The sequence below is a fragment of the Calliphora vicina genome, chromosome 1 (assembly GCF_958450345.1).
Source record: "Calliphora vicina chromosome 1, idCalVici1.1, whole genome shotgun sequence".
Taxonomy (NCBI): domain Eukaryota; kingdom Metazoa; phylum Arthropoda; class Insecta; order Diptera; family Calliphoridae; genus Calliphora; species Calliphora vicina.
The window spans coordinates 57,721,341-57,740,611 of NC_088780.1; the positions used below are offsets into that span (position 1 = coordinate 57,721,341).

At 29.1% G+C, this 19,271-nt stretch overlaps 1 protein-coding gene and 1 long non-coding RNA gene across 9 annotated transcripts in view; one reads left to right on the forward strand and one right to left on the reverse strand.

Moving 5' to 3' along the window:
• GluClalpha (glycine receptor alpha 1) overlaps positions 1-19,271 on the forward strand; it is a 143,586-nt gene that overhangs the window by 10,709 nt on the left and 113,606 nt on the right. The gene's annotated exons all lie outside the window — the stretch shown is intronic.
• LOC135949133 (uncharacterized) lies at positions 18,377-19,051 on the reverse strand. The gene is made up of 3 exons (XR_010575851.1): positions 18,964-19,051; positions 18,734-18,893; positions 18,377-18,677 (listed from the first exon to the last, which is right to left on the reverse strand). It is a non-coding gene; the product is annotated as an uncharacterized LOC135949133 (long non-coding RNA).

Sequence of the window (19,271 nt, forward strand, 5' to 3'; positions counted from 1 at the left end):
TTTCGATAATTTTTTGGGAAAAAAGAACTGTTTTTCTTTTTAAGTTATCATACAAAATTTCTAAGAGGATGTATAAGGAATTTACATATTCTTTCTGAAAGCCAAGTTTTCATAAAATATTTTAAATGAAAAAAAATTAAAAAATTGTTGTTACCGAAGGGACCAGGTCCATTCAAAAAAACACCTATTTTTTATGTAAAATTAAACTTTAGGGCAAAAATTATCAAATCGCATATTCGATATCAAAACATAGTAACCGATTTTAGATGGTCCAATATGCTTTTAATTATTTTGTAAAGGGTTCCGATAACTCCGACCTTTGTATAGATATTATAGCCAAAAAACTAAAAATTTCCATTTTTGGGATTTTTTCAACACTTTTTTGGGAATTGCGGGATTGCTGATATTAAATTTCAAAATACGTTTTTATTTTTCGATTTTGAATAGAAAATTTTACATAAGTGTGAAATTTCATTAAAAACTATTCATAAATAACAATTTTATTTCAATAAAAAAATTTTTTTGTCATATTTTTCAATAAAGTATTCCATGAATTTTTAATTGTCAAAAGTTATAAATATTTTTGAAAAATAGACAAATAGCTTGAACGAAATTATATTATATCGCATCATGACATTTTTAATTTTATGTATAAATTTCAAAATAATCGAAAAAACCTTCTCCTGTACAATTTGTGTTTCGTCGCTTACGATAATTTGGCACTAAGGGCTCTATATGTATGTGTCCAAAAATAAAGCAAATAGGTTAAACCTGTAAAAAGTTTTGAATTAAAAAAAAAACAAATATATAAAAATTGGTAATATTTCAATGTATGTCGGGATAACCAGAATATATTAGATTCGGTCGAATATAACATACTTAATTGTTCATGTGTATTTATAGGCTCTTGTTGATGATGTCTGATTGTTTTAATTGCAAAAGCAACAACACAAGTAGTGGGTCAATCCATAGCATTTCTGCACAGGTCAGATTTTAACCCCCTCCGATTTCATTGAAATTCAAAATATATTTTACTCTTAGCTAGTAATAAGTTCAATTGTTATTGAACTTTATAGTGTAAACAACACTATTCATTTTTCTTTTTTTTGCTTCGAAAATGTCTAATTTTGTGCCAACGAAACGTCATATGCGGGAAGTTTTGAAGAACACCGATTACATTACTTCAGAAGTGGTGATTTTATATATATATATGGTGGGACCAAATGGGTCCTATCTAATATGAGCTGCTGAAATCTAACCATTTCAGCCACGAATCAGTTGTGTACCGAACACAACTGAGCAGTTCTTTTGGCTCAGAATCCATATGTCTATAATTTGATAAATACTTGCAATACATAATAGCTGTGGTAAATTCCGTTAAAATCGAAGATGAGAAATGGCTGAACATCCCTTTTTCTAAAGTTATGGTAGTTTTTCAATATTCTAAATTTGTTCTATTAAAACTGGGCAACAATATAACATATATTTTTCTTTATGTGCTAAAGAGCTAGTCTTTTCTAAGCGAAGTTGGACAATTCTGTATAGATTACAGAAAAATTAATATTAAATAATTTTCAAAGACCTAACTCAGTTGTCACATTCGTGCGTGCGATTATTTTGAATAATTTTGTTACTTGTATTATTTTTTCTTACTTCCACTCTATGTTTCTCTATGGTTTCAACCCTATTATACATATGTGAAACAATATTGTCTTTATACAATATTTGACTGTATATAATATTTGTTAAATATTATCACGTATTGGGCAAATACATTAAAAATTAATAACATCAACAACTACAATATCAATATAAAAAATAACTTTTAATGGCAATTGCCATTAAAATTGTAGAATTGTCGTTAAATATCAAACGCGAATACATGCATACTCCAACGAACTCCATACAATGTACGTTTAAAAAATGATTTTATTGAAAAATTAAAATTGATTTTAACTGCCCTCAAATATTTATTGCAATCAAATATTAATGGCAATAATTTAAAACATGTTTCTTCCTTAAAAGAATCCTTTTACAATAAAAATAATGTGTGAATAAAATTTAATGCTGAATTCACAAAATCCCTTGTATCATTGTATCGAGTGTATTATTGTATTAAAATACAATAGTGTAAAATTGTTGTTGGAAATTTTCACTTACACACACTGGCCCATAATAATAGTCAGAAATAAACTATATTTTAAGAGAAATAAAGTCGTCTTTACATAAGAGTGGACTTTATGTCTACCATAGACAAGATAAAATATACTTTTGACGTTAAAGTCGACTGTAAATATAAAACTAGCTGAAGCTGTTTTTAACTCATTTAACAACAGCATCATCAGCTGTTCTTCATCAAGTAAAAAAGTTCGACAAAAATCAAAAATGTTTATGTTACAAGATATTGGCAGAGATTTTGCAATTACTGAACAGTTATCAATAAAATTAGAACCAACATATCCTAACTATGATATTAATCTTATTTATTCCATTTTTCCACCAAAATTTGCTTTTTTCTTTAGATTTCGCTGTTACTATTATTGTTTACCTTTTTTGTTTTTTTTGTTTAATTTTCTATGTCAGCTGTTCAACGGTGCCACTTGTCTATATATTTTTGTATTTTGTATGATAAATTTTCTACAATTGAGGTAGCACCCAGTTAAAGTCAGTTCAATTTAAAACACACTTTAATTTAATAATTAAAAGCAGGTTTTTACTTTACTTGTTTCTAAAAAGAACCGACTTTAGTGTTTGACTATGATTATGGGCCACTTATTTTATATGTTTTTAAAACAGTTTTATTGGTTTCCGTGCTATCAATGTAATGTGATGCCCGTTATTGAGAATTTAAATAAAAATACAAAAATATGTTTCTTAATGTCAGCAGCTAATTTATATTTTTCGCAATACAAATTGATTAATTTACTGCTTTCAGTTTTATTTATAATTTTATTTCTAGAAAACCAACTTCTGAGTACTGCATTTCTTCTTCTTATTTGGATTTTTACGTTTAAAATACAAAATACTTACATACAATAAAAAGTGTATTAGGCAATAGTTACTGAGTAAAAAATAATTCCTATTTCTCAGAAAAAAATTGTTTACTTCTAGCGAATTTTTTTAGTTTGAAAGCTATTTTAAGGAATTCCAAAAAGTTAATTTAGTTAATTGAAATGTAATATAAACTAATTCTAAGCATTACTTGTAATGAACAGCAATATTTCATTACATTACAGAAAGAGATATGAAGAAAAACATACATCCAAGGATAACCTTGGAAATTTTTTAATTTTTTCAACTTTGGAAGATTTTTTCTAATGGATTATTAAAATTCGTACATATTTATCGTGTCAAGATTAATTATTTATGTATCTATATTCAATGTGAGAAATGTTTTCTGAATTGAATTACTCATTTAAGCAGAAATAATACATATTTATTGAAATTGCAAATACCAATTTATTTAACATTAAACCTGCAGACGAAAGCAGAATAAAGCACTTTTCCATTAAAATGTTTTGTACAAACAAACATTTCATCCTTCATTTTCTCTCAATTTATTATTATTTATTTTGAACTCTGACATTTTCTAAAACAATAAATGAAAATGTCAATATTGTTACAAGTCTATTATATTTTCGCTTCTTTCATTCGTTTTGTTTGTTGTTTTTGTGTTTCTACCTTCTCATAACCGGAAATAAGTGTTATTGACATTAAAGTGACTGCGGCAAAGCGGAAGGGAAGGGAAATCATAAGTGTATTTTGCTTAATAATGAAAACTTACTGTTACGTACATTAAGAAAATGTTATACTTTTATAACTAGGGTTTTAGTTGTAACAAGCATATTTAATATAATTAAAATTTATTTTAATACCTTTCAACATCACAAGTGGTGGATGAGGATGGTAATTAGGGAGGCCATTATTTAACTTTTCTGGAATTGTCTGCGCTTTTACGGTCTAAAATTGTTCTCTGTCATCTAAAAACTAAATGTTAAAAAAAAAATTATAATGCATATTTCAAACCACAACATTTTCAATAATTTTTGAAAATTTGGTTCAAAAAGTATTGAAAATAAAATTTGTGGTTTAAAATATGCTTGCAATTTTATTAATTTTTGTAAATTTTGATTTTGTAAAACGCAAATTTTGACAGCTATAACTATTATTTGTTCGCTCTGTGACCGATTTGTAACTGAAGGATTGCGATGAAATTTAGTTTTTGTTATACAATTGCACGACATGTTTTTACATGGGTAATTGTTTTCGTGCATTAGATTGTTAAATTCTGTGGAATTGCCTAGATCTCAAAAAAATATAATTAATGAATACATCCTATCCAAATTTTCTATCGAAGGTAAAATAATAGAGATGTTAGTGATTTTTAGTTAAATTTGAACTATTTTTTTCATGCAAAATTTTTGGGATACTTAAAAATAAAATTCTTAATAAATGCGAAATTAACCCTACGCTCTCTTTTGTTGTGTCTTATTTCTGAATTTCTAGTTGAATTTTCCGTTTTGGTGTATTCAGGGACTTATAGTAAAATTTCACGGATAATATTTTGTTGAATATTTTAACACCTTAAATCCTTGTTTTAATGGTGTTTTTTGCTCTTTTTTAAAAGAAGAACAAAACAGGCCCATGTCCTGAGGTTTTAGAGGGTTAACATATTCTACAAAAATGTTCTCCGTAACATTTTACATAAATTTGCTGAACACATTATATACCTAAAATATAAGGATCACATGGTTTCTTCTGTCGATTTACAATAAAAATGTGCCAGAGTTGGAAAACTTTCAAAACGCCGATAAAGGTGTCTTTTTTTGTCTCCTCTATCAAAATTTATTTGTCGAACCTAATTTTTTTTTGTGTTCTAAAGTGTAATCAAGCCAAATAAAAAATCTGAAATTAAATATTAGAACATAGGCTACGAAATGAATTTTTAAGAAATGATTTTGACAAATTTGAGGCCAAAAACTAAACTTCCCCCAAATCCGCTAATTCCAAATCGACGCACAGTGGTTTAGAAACGTTTTTTGTTTAAAAATTCGGTATCTCGGGAACTATAGGAGATATTATTACCAAATTTCACATGGTTGGAGCTGAGTTTTTTCAACTTGATTTACAGTTGTTCAGCTTCCTATATACACCTTAAAAGAAATAAATGTCTCTAGAAAACGGGGGGCGTGGAAGTCCCCAATGCCCTCCTTATGTCTAGTAGCATTGGATGTCCTCTATCAGTAAAAAAAATAAACAAGTGATTAGGCCCACTTTCCTAAGCTACAAGTACGATTTTGTGGATTGGGTATAAAAATACCCACTTCGGCATATATGGGCTGTAAAACGTATGAAATGTGAATTTAGTTTTTCAAGTAAAGATTTGTTTTTTTTTTTTTTAATTATTGGATATAATTATATTGGCATAAAATGCATAAAAATATTTATGTATATTCAATAAAAACTAAAGTTTATAAAGAATAAGGTTGTTTAATGACCATATGAAAAGTATGCAATTTTTGGATTTTCAATTGTTTTGGGGCACCTCAAAACATCAAAATAGGTCAGTAATATTTCGTACGTTTAACTTAATCATTAAAAGGCAACTTTAACTTTATATCGCTATTCCATTGAAAAAAAAAAATTTTCATAAATTATCGCTCCACCTTAATGTATATGCTTGCATGTTTTTTAAAATTTTCCGGTTTTTTTAAACCGGTTTTTACAAAACGACGGTTTTCGAGTTATTCGACACACCGGTTTTTTTGTCTCGAATTATTCGACAAAATCGAATATTTTGTTAAATTAATTTTAAGATTTTATACGATTACTTTTAATTAGCTATTCCCATTTTTTAATTTTAAATAAATTTTAATACAAAAACGTTATATTTAAATTAACAAAGACCCCTTTCACATTAGGGAATTTAGTTGCGCAAGTCAAACCAATGTAAGCAAACTTTAACAGAAAACTTATCGAAAAAAACTAATCTGGCTTTTTAACGTCACCTGTAATAAATTCGCCATGTTATACCGTATGTAGTAACACTTTTTAATAGACTTTTTGGTCAAAACTAAATGAAAGTTCATCAAATCATATATTGAAGCTCAGTTCAGTTTAACATTAAAAGAAGTTCAAAATCCACAAAAAAGCACTAATATTGCAAAAACTAGCGACTTCAAACCGGTTTTTGATAGAAAAAACCGAAACCCGGTTTTAAAAAATTAAGCTTTTCGAATTATTTGAGAACCGGTTTTTTGAATATGTCGAATATTTGACAACTCTACTTGCATGTGTATGTTATCTCTTTTAGTTGAAGAGATATTTAGGTTTCTTTTTTAATTTTTTTGTTTCTTTAGATATGGCCGTTTAAATTTTACAAAAAAAATTATGAAACCTAATTAATATTTAATACGATTTTGAAACTGCTTTTATAATAACATTGTCTATGTAATGATTCTTACACAGAAAAAATTTCAACATAAATAAAATGATTTCATGATTTTTTATATTTCATTTTTTTATTATGTAATTAAAATCTACACAGAAAAAAGAAATTCATACTTAATTGGAATGAATATTATTAAACAAATTTATTCCAATTACGAATTTCTTTTTTCTGTGTAGTAATGAAAAAAATTTTATCATAATTTCGTAGTTTATTATTATTATTATTTTTGACTGCTTATTATAATCTTCTATATATATAAAAATGGATGTTTGTATGTGTGTATGTATGTATGTATGTATGTTCCGAATAAACTCAAAAACGGCTGGACCGATTTTGATGAAATTTTCAGGGAATCTTCAGAATAGTCTAGCGGGTAACACTGTAAGGTCAGATTTTTGATTTTCGGTCTGTGGGCGGAGGGGCGTGGCATTATCAAATTTTTACATTATACCGCTAATGCCATCTATATATATAAAAAACGGCTCCACCGATTTTGATGAAATTTTCAGGGAATCTTCAGAATATCCCAGCGGGTAACACTGTACAGTCAGATTTTTGATATTCGGTCTGTGGGCGGAGGGGTGTGTAAAAATCTAATTTTTACATTATACCGCTAATGCCCTATATTTCATAAAAATGGATGTGTGTATATATGTTCCGTATGGACTCAAAAATGGCTGGACCTATTTTGATGATATTTTCACGGTGTCTTCAGAAAAGCCTATTAGGTAACAGTGTAAAGTCAGATTTTAATTTTCTGTCTGTAATAAACAATTTGGTTTGCTTATAGGGTCATGAATAAGATATTTCCATACTGAATTTTTGAATTCATTAGAACCAGCCGAAATGCGACTACATGTATTAACATTGAAGGTTGATTCACCGACACTGTATATTAAAATCGAGATCGATATGCAATATAAAACAGATGTTTTCTAAAGGCCAGCAACGCGGACCGGGTTCAGCTAGTGGTTTAATAAAGTCCAAATAAATACAAGTAAGAAAGTATGGTCGGTCAAGCCCCATTATGTAATACCGTACACTAAGTAAATGAGAAACATAATTTTTCTTTCGAAATTTCAATAGTTTATTTTTGGAAGTTGGCATTATATGGGAGATATGACAAATTATGGACCGATCGCCATAAAATTAGGTCATGTTATTTATGTCTATATGAAAGTTTTTTGTATTAAATTTTATATGAATACCAACATTTTGCATAGATTTATGCTCGTTAAAGCCTTATATGGGAGCTGTGACTGATTATAGATCGATCATTATAAAGTTGGGTGATATAATATACATTATAAAAAACTTGCTTGCAGCGAAATTTGTGTAGATACCTATATAAATTAAACAATTATCAACATAAAGTCCAATTTTCAGCCAGTTTCAATAGGCTTTGTCCTTGGGCCAAAATAATTGTAGTTACCTAATTTTATCGAAATATCTTCAAAATTGCGACCTGTACTTTGTGCACAAGGTTTACATGAACCGCCAGCCAGACGGACGTATGGACGGACATCGTTTATACTATATGGTGGGTGTTAGGACAATATCTCTGCACGTTACAAACATTAGCATTAACCCAATATACCATCCCAACTATGGTGGTGTAGGGTATAAATAGATTATTTTTTAATAGTTATGGTCCAGGAGTTAAAAATGTATCTTAACAAATAAATTTAATATGTTTTATATTTCAAATAATCTATAATGTGCATACAGACGGAAGGACGGATGGTTGGACATTTACTGGGTGTATGTATTGATTACTTAATTCAACCACGTTTTGAGTCGTCTTGAAATGAAATTACCTCTATGGATTCTTCTGTCAGTATTTTGTATCGAACCTCAAAGTTAAGTAAAACTTAAACAAATTATATACTTCAGGGAACATCTGGTGTATTGAAGACCATTCCAATAAGCATTATGCCTAAGCACAAAGTATGTAGAATTAACTTTATAGTTAAAATTCTAACACAGAACAATTTAATTGTACACAGAGAAAACAGATTCGTGATAGCCACCGAATTTGTTGACAATCGAATGATTCGATTGTACACATAGAATTTTTCGGTTTTATTCTATGCCATAACTTTAAAATTCGGTCACTAAGGTAGAATCATTCGATTGGCAACAAATTCGGTTGCTATCACGAATCTGTTTTCTCTGTGTATAACTATTTTTATTTTCTTTTTAATTTAATTATATGTGATAGCCAAACATCAATATTGCTAACTTTAAGAAAAAACTTTTTACTGATACATATTGTTATGTATGTACTAGTAAAAATAACTTTTTTATTACCAAAAACAACAACATTATTAATTAAAATTGTTTATAAAAACTACAAAATGTAATCATTGTAAAGAAACTATAAAAACCAATACAAACCCAAAATCTAATTTTCCTAAAAATCCCTACGATTTGTTATAAATTTGTTTGATTACGTTCATTGTTTATAGGAAAATAGTTTCACTTAGCCCCCCTCCACTATTATAAATATATGGGACGTATGATTATTTTTACTGTAAATAATAAAAAGATTCGATAACAAGTATACGTCACAGTGTTCATTTCTTTTGGAAACAATTTATTATAAGTACTATAAACAAAAACCAAAACCAAAAGAAAAAAAGTTTGTTTTTTATCTAAAGAGCAATATAAATATATAATACATAAATAAATAAATAATATTTTGTTGTTGCTGCTGCCACTGCTGTAATATTATTGTTGTGGATTTTTATAGTTGTTGATATTTCATCTTCTTCAAGTAGCTTCTATAGTTTTAGCCATAAAAGTTTTATATGTATTATATACATATTTATGTACATGTGTATGTATATATTTTCTTCTTCTCAATACACAATTTGTTTACATATTTATATTTATATGTATACATAGTCTTGTGTGAGTGTGAGTCTATGTAGACAGAATACTACTTATGACCCACTTAGTATTCTTGACTTTGTCAACAACAAATAAAATTTTATAAAATAAAATAGAGCAAAAATATACAAAAACAAAATATTACAAACAAAATTGTTAAAACAAATATACAAATATACATACATACATACATATGCACATAGTTTGAGTATATGATCCATATAAATATTGCAGTTATATGCTTTTTTAGTTTTTCTTTCAACATGTTAAGACTATCAATACCATCATGTATTCGTGAAAGAAATGCTACACTAAGCATTACGGTCCTCTCCAACATTATATTAATATAATTGGAAAAGTTGAATGTTTCATACTCGTCAAAACCAATCGTATATATTTCTCAATTTATTTGTCTTTGTCTTAGGAATCAGATCCAGACAATACTAGGAGTGTGAATGCAATTCTTAATGCAACGATTTAATTTTTTTCATAGACAATGAGCAGGGCCTAAATTGCATACATTATTCCGTATCGCTCTGTAAATTTCTCTAAAAATTTCTATTGATATTAAAACACATTTGTAACCTGAACTTAAAAACTTCATTTGTATTGTAATTCCGTTTGTAATTTCGTAAATATAGCCGGATCGGTATCTATGTATGTTGAAAAGAGGTTTCCGAAGCAACCCAATAATTTATAGACATTATTGATACATCGCGTTAGTTCTGGTTCGGATTCTATTTAAAATCGACTATAAATGCTTGTGATATAAGCTAAAAAGTTGTAAGCTGTTTCACCTATTTTACACAAATTTTTTTTCTTTTACCAAAAGTAATTCTTTTCATATGAATCAGAATAAAGTCCGAAATGATAGTAGGGACATTTTAGGTATTTTTATTATAAAACTCTTTGTAACTGTTTAAGGCAACCACCAAAAACAGCTTGTTTTATGAAATTTAAATACAGCGTTTCTAATACTGCACTATAGTTCAAAGTATCACTTTTCCGTGCGAAATTCCAATTTCGAAGTTGTTATTATTCATTATTTTTTGTTGTTAATCTGTTACAAAAACTCCAATGCAATCAAATTTGCAATTGTTTTTTGCAAAATACAAAATACTGCTTGACAGCACGCCTTCAAAGTCAAAGTTTCGATACATTTTTAAAAATTTGTGAATAGTATCAATATTATATTGTAACTTTTAACCGTTAATTGTGGAAAGTGTGTGAATAATTTAAATAATGTTTAAAATGGAAAACAACGAGACGTCTAAGTACTTAATTTTTCTTTCCTAAATATTTGGAAACTATTTCCCTTTATATTAAAAATTACAATTTTTAAACATAACCTTAAACTAATTTCTTTTGATTACAAAACTCTAACTTTATAGAAGGTTTTAAAAAAATTTTAACGTTTGTTAAACTTGAAATAAAGAGAAATAAATATACTGGAATGTTGTGAATTCATTTCACTTTATTTCATACTGCGCATTTTTGCGCTTTCTGAGTAATTTAATTTTTTCTAGGTTACTGTGCTATAAAAAAATTAACTTTTTGTAATGTGGCTAAAAGAACGCCCAAAGTATGATGCTCTTATTAAATATATTGTGAAGAAAATTAGTGCTCCTGTTATTCCTAAGGGTTGTAAGAAATTATTGAATGAAAAAGTCCGCCTTTTTGTGTACAATTACTTAAAAGTAAAATGTCAATAATGCAGAAGAAAGGAAGATAATTTTCGAAATGAAAACACTATATGGCTTAATGGTGATATATGCTTTCAGATTTGTATCTTTGGTTACCAATAACATCCACAGTACACAAGGTATTAATACATTCGAAGCAGATAATAGAAAACACTGACGAAGAAATAGGATCGTTTTAAAAATTGAATATACCCGAGGTATCCTACTATGGGGACCCCTGACCGCACTCCTGGTGAGCCCATGCGGTCAAAATTAAAAATTTAAACTCAACAACACTTCTTTGCGCATGTCAAATTTTATTCAAATCTAACTAAGGATTTAGAAATTACAGATTTATTTCCCTTTTTCTTCTATACCACTGTGCGAAGTTTTATCTGATACTTCAGTTAATATTTTGAATCAAATGTGTTTACAAAATGAATTACTGATTCAACTAATTTGACTGAAAACTAATATGAAATAAATTTTTTCCAATCAAAAGCAATGAAATTAATTTATTTTTCAACTGATGTGGTTAAAGGGTTAATTTTTTCTTAAATTTGTTGAAAATATAAGTATTTCTGTCTATGGTCCTATTTTGGTATCAAACAGTAGAATACTTTAATAGTTATTAATTTCGCACGGAAAAAGTGATACTTTGAACTATAGTGTACTGGTGTAATCAACTTAGAGCAAGCTTCTAAATAAGAGCACGGTATAAACATTCCAATGCACTGTAGGTAATATAATCCATTTTTAAGGCAAAAAGTCATCTTTTGCACTTTCAAGAATGAATCTTTTGTTGTTGGTATTTGATAAAGAAAATATTAATGCAAATAACGGCAAGTTTTGTTTTTGTAAAAAATTAATGGCGCACAGTAGTATAGAAAAATAAATATGTAACTTCTAAACCTTAAGTCCGATTTGAATGAAATTTCACATGCGCAAAGAGGGAGCGTTATCGAGATTTGGTTTTGAACTTGGATCTCATGGGCTCACCAGGGGCGCGACCATGGGTCCTCAAAGTAGGACATGTTACATTTTTAAAACGATGCTATTTTTTCGTTTGGGTTCCGTTTTCAAAAAACTTACATATATAGAATCTCCACGCCAAGCACTAAAAAAACCTCGTCGTATCTATCAATTATCATCTGTTATAACTTAGGAGATATTCGCTTTTAAAAATTAAATTTTAAAAATTTTTATCCACCCTAGTCCAGGGTTTTGATAACAGCGGAAAATATTTCCCGATTTTCTCCAATTTTCCTTTGTTGAACTGACAACACATGTATGTGTCAAATAGAAAATGGAAGAAATGTCGTCTAATATTTTAAAAAGTTGGCCGAATTTGGCCGGGTTTTAATTTCAGTTTAATTTCATGTTGCAATTTTTGAGAAATATAATTTTTCGTAGGCAGCATCCGCTTACAAAATAGCTAACTTTCGGAAATTTGGTTAGATGAGTAGATAAAAAATTTACGCCGCCATATTCAGTATTCAGCAACTTTGAATACCCTATTAACCGATTATCATGTAAATCAGAAGACATTTTAAAATTTACGACAAATTATTGGATCCGCCATTTTGAATTTTAAAAATTTTACTTAAGATTCGAAATCAGCAACCTTGAAAACGTTCGTATACAGATTTTCATCATTGTTCAGTGATTGCTTATAGTTTTGGCCACATTAAGCTTAATCACAAATTTTTGTGGCTTTCAGTATTAAAGCTATTAACAATTGTCGTCGACATCAAAGTCCGATTTAATATTGAGAAAATACAAATTAAAATTCAGAATAGCAAATTTATGTTGAGAAAAATCCAATTGATTTTGAGAAATCGAAAGTCATATTGAGGAAATATGTATAAATTGAAACTATAAATCCAATTTATTGAAAACAGTAAAAAATTAAAATTTATTTGTTTTTTTCAATATAAACCAAGTAAGAAAATATGGTCGGTCAAACCCGACCAATTTTAAATTTTTTTTTTTTTTTGGTGAAAAAAAAAATCGGGTTAAAAAATATTTTTTTACGATTTTGACCCATTGTTGGTCCAACTTACTATCGTCTTATATACGTCTTTGTAAAGGTCTTTGAAATATCTATCATTAGATATCCATATTGTCTATATTAATGACTTAGTAATCCAGATATAGGTCAAAAATCGATGTTGTCCTGGTTTTTTCTTCATATCTCAGCCATTTGTGGACCGATTTAGCTGATTTTCAATAGGAAACTTCTCGAAAGCATGTCTGACAGAATTATTGAAGATTTGGGTTCCGAAGATATCTGGGGTCTTCAGAAAATTGATTTCAACAAACAGACGGACGGACAGACCTACAGACATGGCTTAATCGACTCCGCTATCTATAAGGATCCAGAATATATATACTTTATAGGGTCGGAAAATTATGTTGTGGAAACTACAAACGGAATGACAAACTTATATATACCCTTCTCCCGAAGGTGAAGGGTATAATATCAAATTGAAATTGAGAATATAAAAATCTATGTCGAGATTGATTTTTAAATAATTTTAATACTTTATATTTTCTCAACAACAAGTTGAATATTAATTTCAATTGGTTTTTTTCAATATTAAGAGCCTGGCTCACTAAATGCGAAGGAACATTTTCTTTCTTATTATACCCTACACCACCATAGTGGGAAAAAAATTTTGTTTACCTAAAAATATTTAAAATTTGTATTTTGAAGTATAATTTGGTGAAGGATATATAAGATTCGGCACATCCAAATATAGCTCTCTTACTTATTTTTCAATATCAATTTGAATTTCTTGATTTCAATTTGTATTTTCTCAATATCAACTCGAACTGCTGTAGTCAAAATGGAATCTTGACTTCTTATTTTTTTAAAAAGGGGTTTCTTTTGAGAACCTCTGATTTAGAGTGTCTAGTAGTCGGCATCAAGCTGCTGATAGGAATGAAATGGTGTATAAATAGATACTGATAATGCAACAAAGTATTTCTTCATTGCCTACAAACACATATCCAGACACTGTCGCTGTACCATTTATCTTGAGGTGGATTGGACTGCAGCATAGCTTTTTACCATTTTATAGTTGTTTTGTGCCTCATAAGATGCGCGTCATTTTTCTCGATTTCATTGTCAATTGACACTTTTCATGTTCTCTTCCTCTTTGACTTCTTCGTTGTCGTCTTAAGTCGCCCCACTTTACATCCGTATACGTTAAAATGTGTATGTGTGAATGTATATGTGTGTGCAAGTGTCAGTGTGTAAAATGTAATTCTGCGTCGCTGTGGGTTCGATTCGTTTCGGTTTCGGTGCCGTAGTTGTTGCCAAATACTTAAGTGCTTCTTAAAAATGCTTGTTGAGCTGGTAATGCCTCATCGTTCGTTATTATTATGATGATGATGACTTGATTGCAATTTTATTTTTATACGTTCATGTTTGGGTTTTATTTTTTCATATTTTTGTTGTATTTCACTGTATATTCTTTTTGTTATTTTATTTTATTATTCTGTCAATATTATATTTTTTCGCTATTTGTTTTAGTACTTTTTTGTTGTAGATGATTTTTTTGTTCTTTCTTTCCTTAAATTAAGCATTATTAGCATCAGTCTTGTTCATCGTAATAAATAATAAAATATTCATATTAATTTCTTTCGTATTTACTCATAAATATTGATCATTTGCTTTATGTAAGTGTTTTGGCAAATATTCTTGTGTATTTTCGTAAAATGTTTAATGAGATTTTATTCGTGGAGGCATTTGATTAAGTGGATTTATGCTATTGACAAGAATATTGTTGATGAATACTTAGAAGAAAAATAATAAGTTAAATTAAATTTCAAAGTAAGTGGCATTTACAATAATGGACTAAAATATTATAAATTAAATATAATATTTTTTTAACATACCTGTTATGGTAAAGGCAACAACCGCTTACTTAACAATATATTGAACATTTTTATATCACGGTCATTTATGTACCCTTTTTGCAGATTTGTAAGATATATTTCTCATGAAACTTAAAACGTATTGATATATTTTATTAGCTGCGCCTGTACTGTGATTCCAGTAGACAAATTTTATACAAAAAATATACCTGCTGAATAATGGATGACGAAACGTATGTTCTGGAAAAGCTTCTGGGTCAATATTTTTATTTTGCTGATGCTCGAGTTAATGTTGTACAAAAGTTTAGGACCCAAAAGCGGTAGTCAAACATTTGTTACAAAAGGGCTCTATAAATACCGAAATTTACATCAAGGAATATAAAAAGAGGATGCTTCCATTCATACGACTTCTTAATGTGTCCACTTATTTTAGGCCTGATTTGGCATCCTATCACTATGGTAAGCAAGGGCTTGAGTGATACAAGAACAATAATGTGGTATTTGCACCAAGAGATGCAAATCCTCCAAACTGCTTGGAGCTAAGGCTAAGTGCAGTCATACTTCTGACAACCCCTATAATTTTATAATATTTTCTGAAAAATTAATTTTGGATAAGCTTTTAAAAAGATGGCCGAATTTGGCCGGGTTTAAACAACCAGAAACGTATTAACTGAATAATTTTGAGACATTTTAAAAATACATTTTAAAATTTACGCCGCCATTTTGAATTTGAAAAATTCCCCGTTTACCGATTTTCATCCTTGTTAAGTGATTCCTAATATTTTTGGCCACAAAAATGGGTGAAATTAACTGTAGTGCAGTGGAGAGATAATGGGCTCTAGTTAAAAGAGAATTTAAGAGCACAAAAATGGTGTCCAAAAGTGTGGTAGATTTTAAACAGAGATAGACTACCTGTTTGAACAAAGTGACAGAAAGCTCTATAAAAACATTAATGGAAGGGTTTCCGGAAAAGGTTCATAAATTCATCACTTCATTATTACCACTTTTGTAGCCTTTAGAATTTATAATAAATTTAAATTTTTGTCTTTTATATCTCACTAGCTAAACCCCGGTGTGCTTCGCTACCCGTACCGTAAAGATTTACAATATATTTAGTCTATCTAAAATTAGTTTCTGTTCATGTTAAAAACATGGATTTTCTAGATTTAGTCCGCAAACTTGCAAAGACTGACGTTGAGCTTTATCAACTATCATTGCAAATACTAAGCAAATAGGAAACTGCAATCGAATAAAATCAAATGGCATTTCCGAAGTTATAATTCCCAATTATAAAGGTCGCTCCGATTAGATTGTTCATTAATTGCCTTACTGTAAGTCGAGTGCCATTACAAATACGCAAACAATCATACAATCATACAAACAAACAAACACACATTGACTTTTATATATGTATATATAAGGGTTTCAAATGTATACATACAAATTTTAACATTTACTTAATATTTTTGGTAGTCCGCGCATCTCTGTACTAAATATTAATTGATAGCTGCTATAGCTGTCCCTATATATAATTTTCCATCACATCTATGGGAGGTGCAACGCCCACTATTGCTATTTAGCCCATCTTTGGCCTAAATAAGTAGTTCATACAAAATTTGAACGCTTTACATACTACAATTATACAGATAGATATGAATTTTAGTATTTAGATTGTTTGGGAGGTGCCACGGCCACTATTTTAGTCCGCCCATTCTTGTCCTAAATATTAAAATTGATGGTAGAATATCCGTACAAAATGTATGGATTCTATCTCTTATTGTATCCCATATATTAGATTTTTTAAATAATCATCATATGGGATGGCTACTACTCCATTTTTGCCGCAAATATTTAAACAAACAGTGGAATTGCTCATGCTAAATTTGAGGACTATAGCTATTATAGTTTCCTAAATATTTGATTTTTAAAATTAACTTTGTATGGGAGGTACCACGCCCACTTAAAATTTCAAAACAAAAAGTAGCCTATAGCTCCTTCCAGACATACATAAATATACTGTAAAAATTTCAAGCAAATCGGTTCAGCCGTTTAGCCGTCTATAGATCCCAAACTAATAATAATAAACATACATACATACATACATACAGATACACATTCACTTTTATATATATAGATTAGAACTATAATTACATAAAATGTAAAAATAATTACTTAATGCCAACATGTTTGCGAAAACTAAAAAAAAAACATTTTTTTCCAAAGTTCACCAAAGTTCAGAGCCGTTGTGGCACCAGTATAATATTTTACAGAACGTGTTTCTACATTCTCAGATCAATTGTAGAAGAGCGGGGGTGGTCTTTGCGTTAACGGCCTGTACCTTAAAAGTTTTTTCGGCATTACAATCTTGGAGCACTCTAATGTACATATTGTATGTATGTATACCTACTTGTATATATTCCCTTAAGTGGATGATGATTCTGGGGATGTAATAAATGGATTTTATATAAAAGTCAACTTAAAATCTGTTTACATTAAAAGGTTGTCTGTGGTCTCTTATTTCTGCTCCATCTCCTCCCTTTCATTTTCCCACCAATGTGTATTTTTTTACATTCATATGAGTGTATGTGTAGTTGTTTTATATGTAAGTGCGTTTGTGGCTTGAAGGTTTGTTGCATTTATGCCCTTTTCACAGCAATTGTTTCTCAATATCTACCCTGCCCTCTTTTAAACCCCTTACCACATTTATTTCTGGCATTATAATGTTTTAAAAGCACATTTGAAATTTAATTAAAAACTTGTGTAGTATGAAATTACATTTCAGTATCTCGGGTGGAAAGTTGTGCAGAGACACATACGATACATACATACAATGATGAATTTTATTTTTAATTCATACATAGATAAAAGTAGCAAGTAAAACTATAATGTAATTGTCTTTTAGCCATTGTTTTTGTCTCTGAAATACCAAGAAAGAAAAAAAAGATATTTAAAACCATAACCATACGTGTTTCATACACAAGCACCACCTGCAGTTGCAACTATTTAAGCCCACCCACTTGACCACGGCTATCGATAATGAAATCACTATCGAAGTTTTCTCAATAATTTCTCGGGTAAAACATTCGAAAACGGCTATCGAAAGCGACAAGAGAATGTGCTCCTAGAGCTCACCTGTCGCTCAGTTTGTGGCAGCAAATCTTTCGATCTCGAAGTTTCGCTTACGATATAAATAGCGAGTATTTAGCAATATTAATTATGAATTAAAAAAAACATCTTTTAAGTTCCTATCTCGATATTGAGAAAAGTTTATAAAATGTTTTTTATTGATATTGCAATCGTGTTCGTAAATTATACATTTAACGATATCGAGATACATTCGCCAGAGATATTGTTAACAGTTTACATTCGATATTGCTAAAGATTCGTTGGTAATGCGATAGCAATACTTCGAGAATGAATATTTTGTTTCAATTCCATTTTATTCCCATAAAAAACGCTATTTCTAGTATTACTTTAAAAAACTTAACAATTTATTTCATATTTATTCATTACATTTTATGTAAAAATATCTTATATTAAAAAATAAATTAATAAATGCATACATAAATTTATTAGTAAATAGTGTTAGTTTAATAATATTTATTTATAAATAGTATACGTTTAAGGTGGTAGCTGCTCGTTGTCATGTTTTGTTTTTTTGGAAGCGTATTTGGAACATTTTGTCAGCCTGTCATGGGCGTACTGGAAATGCTTTTGAGTTATTTTATCAAAATCCTCGTCTTCCAGGGCAAATTTGTTCTTAAAAGCATCTAATTATATTATTCGAAAAATATTTATATATTAATCAATTTAAAAATAGACTTACGTCGAATAGCCAAAGTTATACGGCATCCACGAATGCATTTCTTAGTGTTAGTTCCTCTCCACGAAAACTGCTCCGCAAGGTTGTCGGAAAACATCTTTTTCCAGCAGCTACGGATAAATTTATCAAACGATTTTTCTGGCGACAAGGAAAGTTCTTTAACCTTAATAAAAAAAATAGTTATTGATAATAAAATTATAGTACATAAATTAAATTTGTAAGTGTTAACTTACAAATTGTTTAAAAGTCTCTTCCTTTTCCAACATGCTGGTAAATTCGTTGTACTTCTGGATAGTCTCGAAAGGTATATGTGGAACAACATATTCACTACAGCATACATCCCCATATACTTTTGTTTTAATTGTTGAAACCTCGCTTCTTATGGAAATAACTTCAACAGTGAGGCGGTCAACTTTCGAATTTAATACTGTGATATGCCCTTCTAATTTGTGCAAAACATTTAATATTTCTAAAAGAAAATAAATAATGATTTACATATGTATGTATATAAAAAAGGGTGTACATTTTATTATTCCAAAAA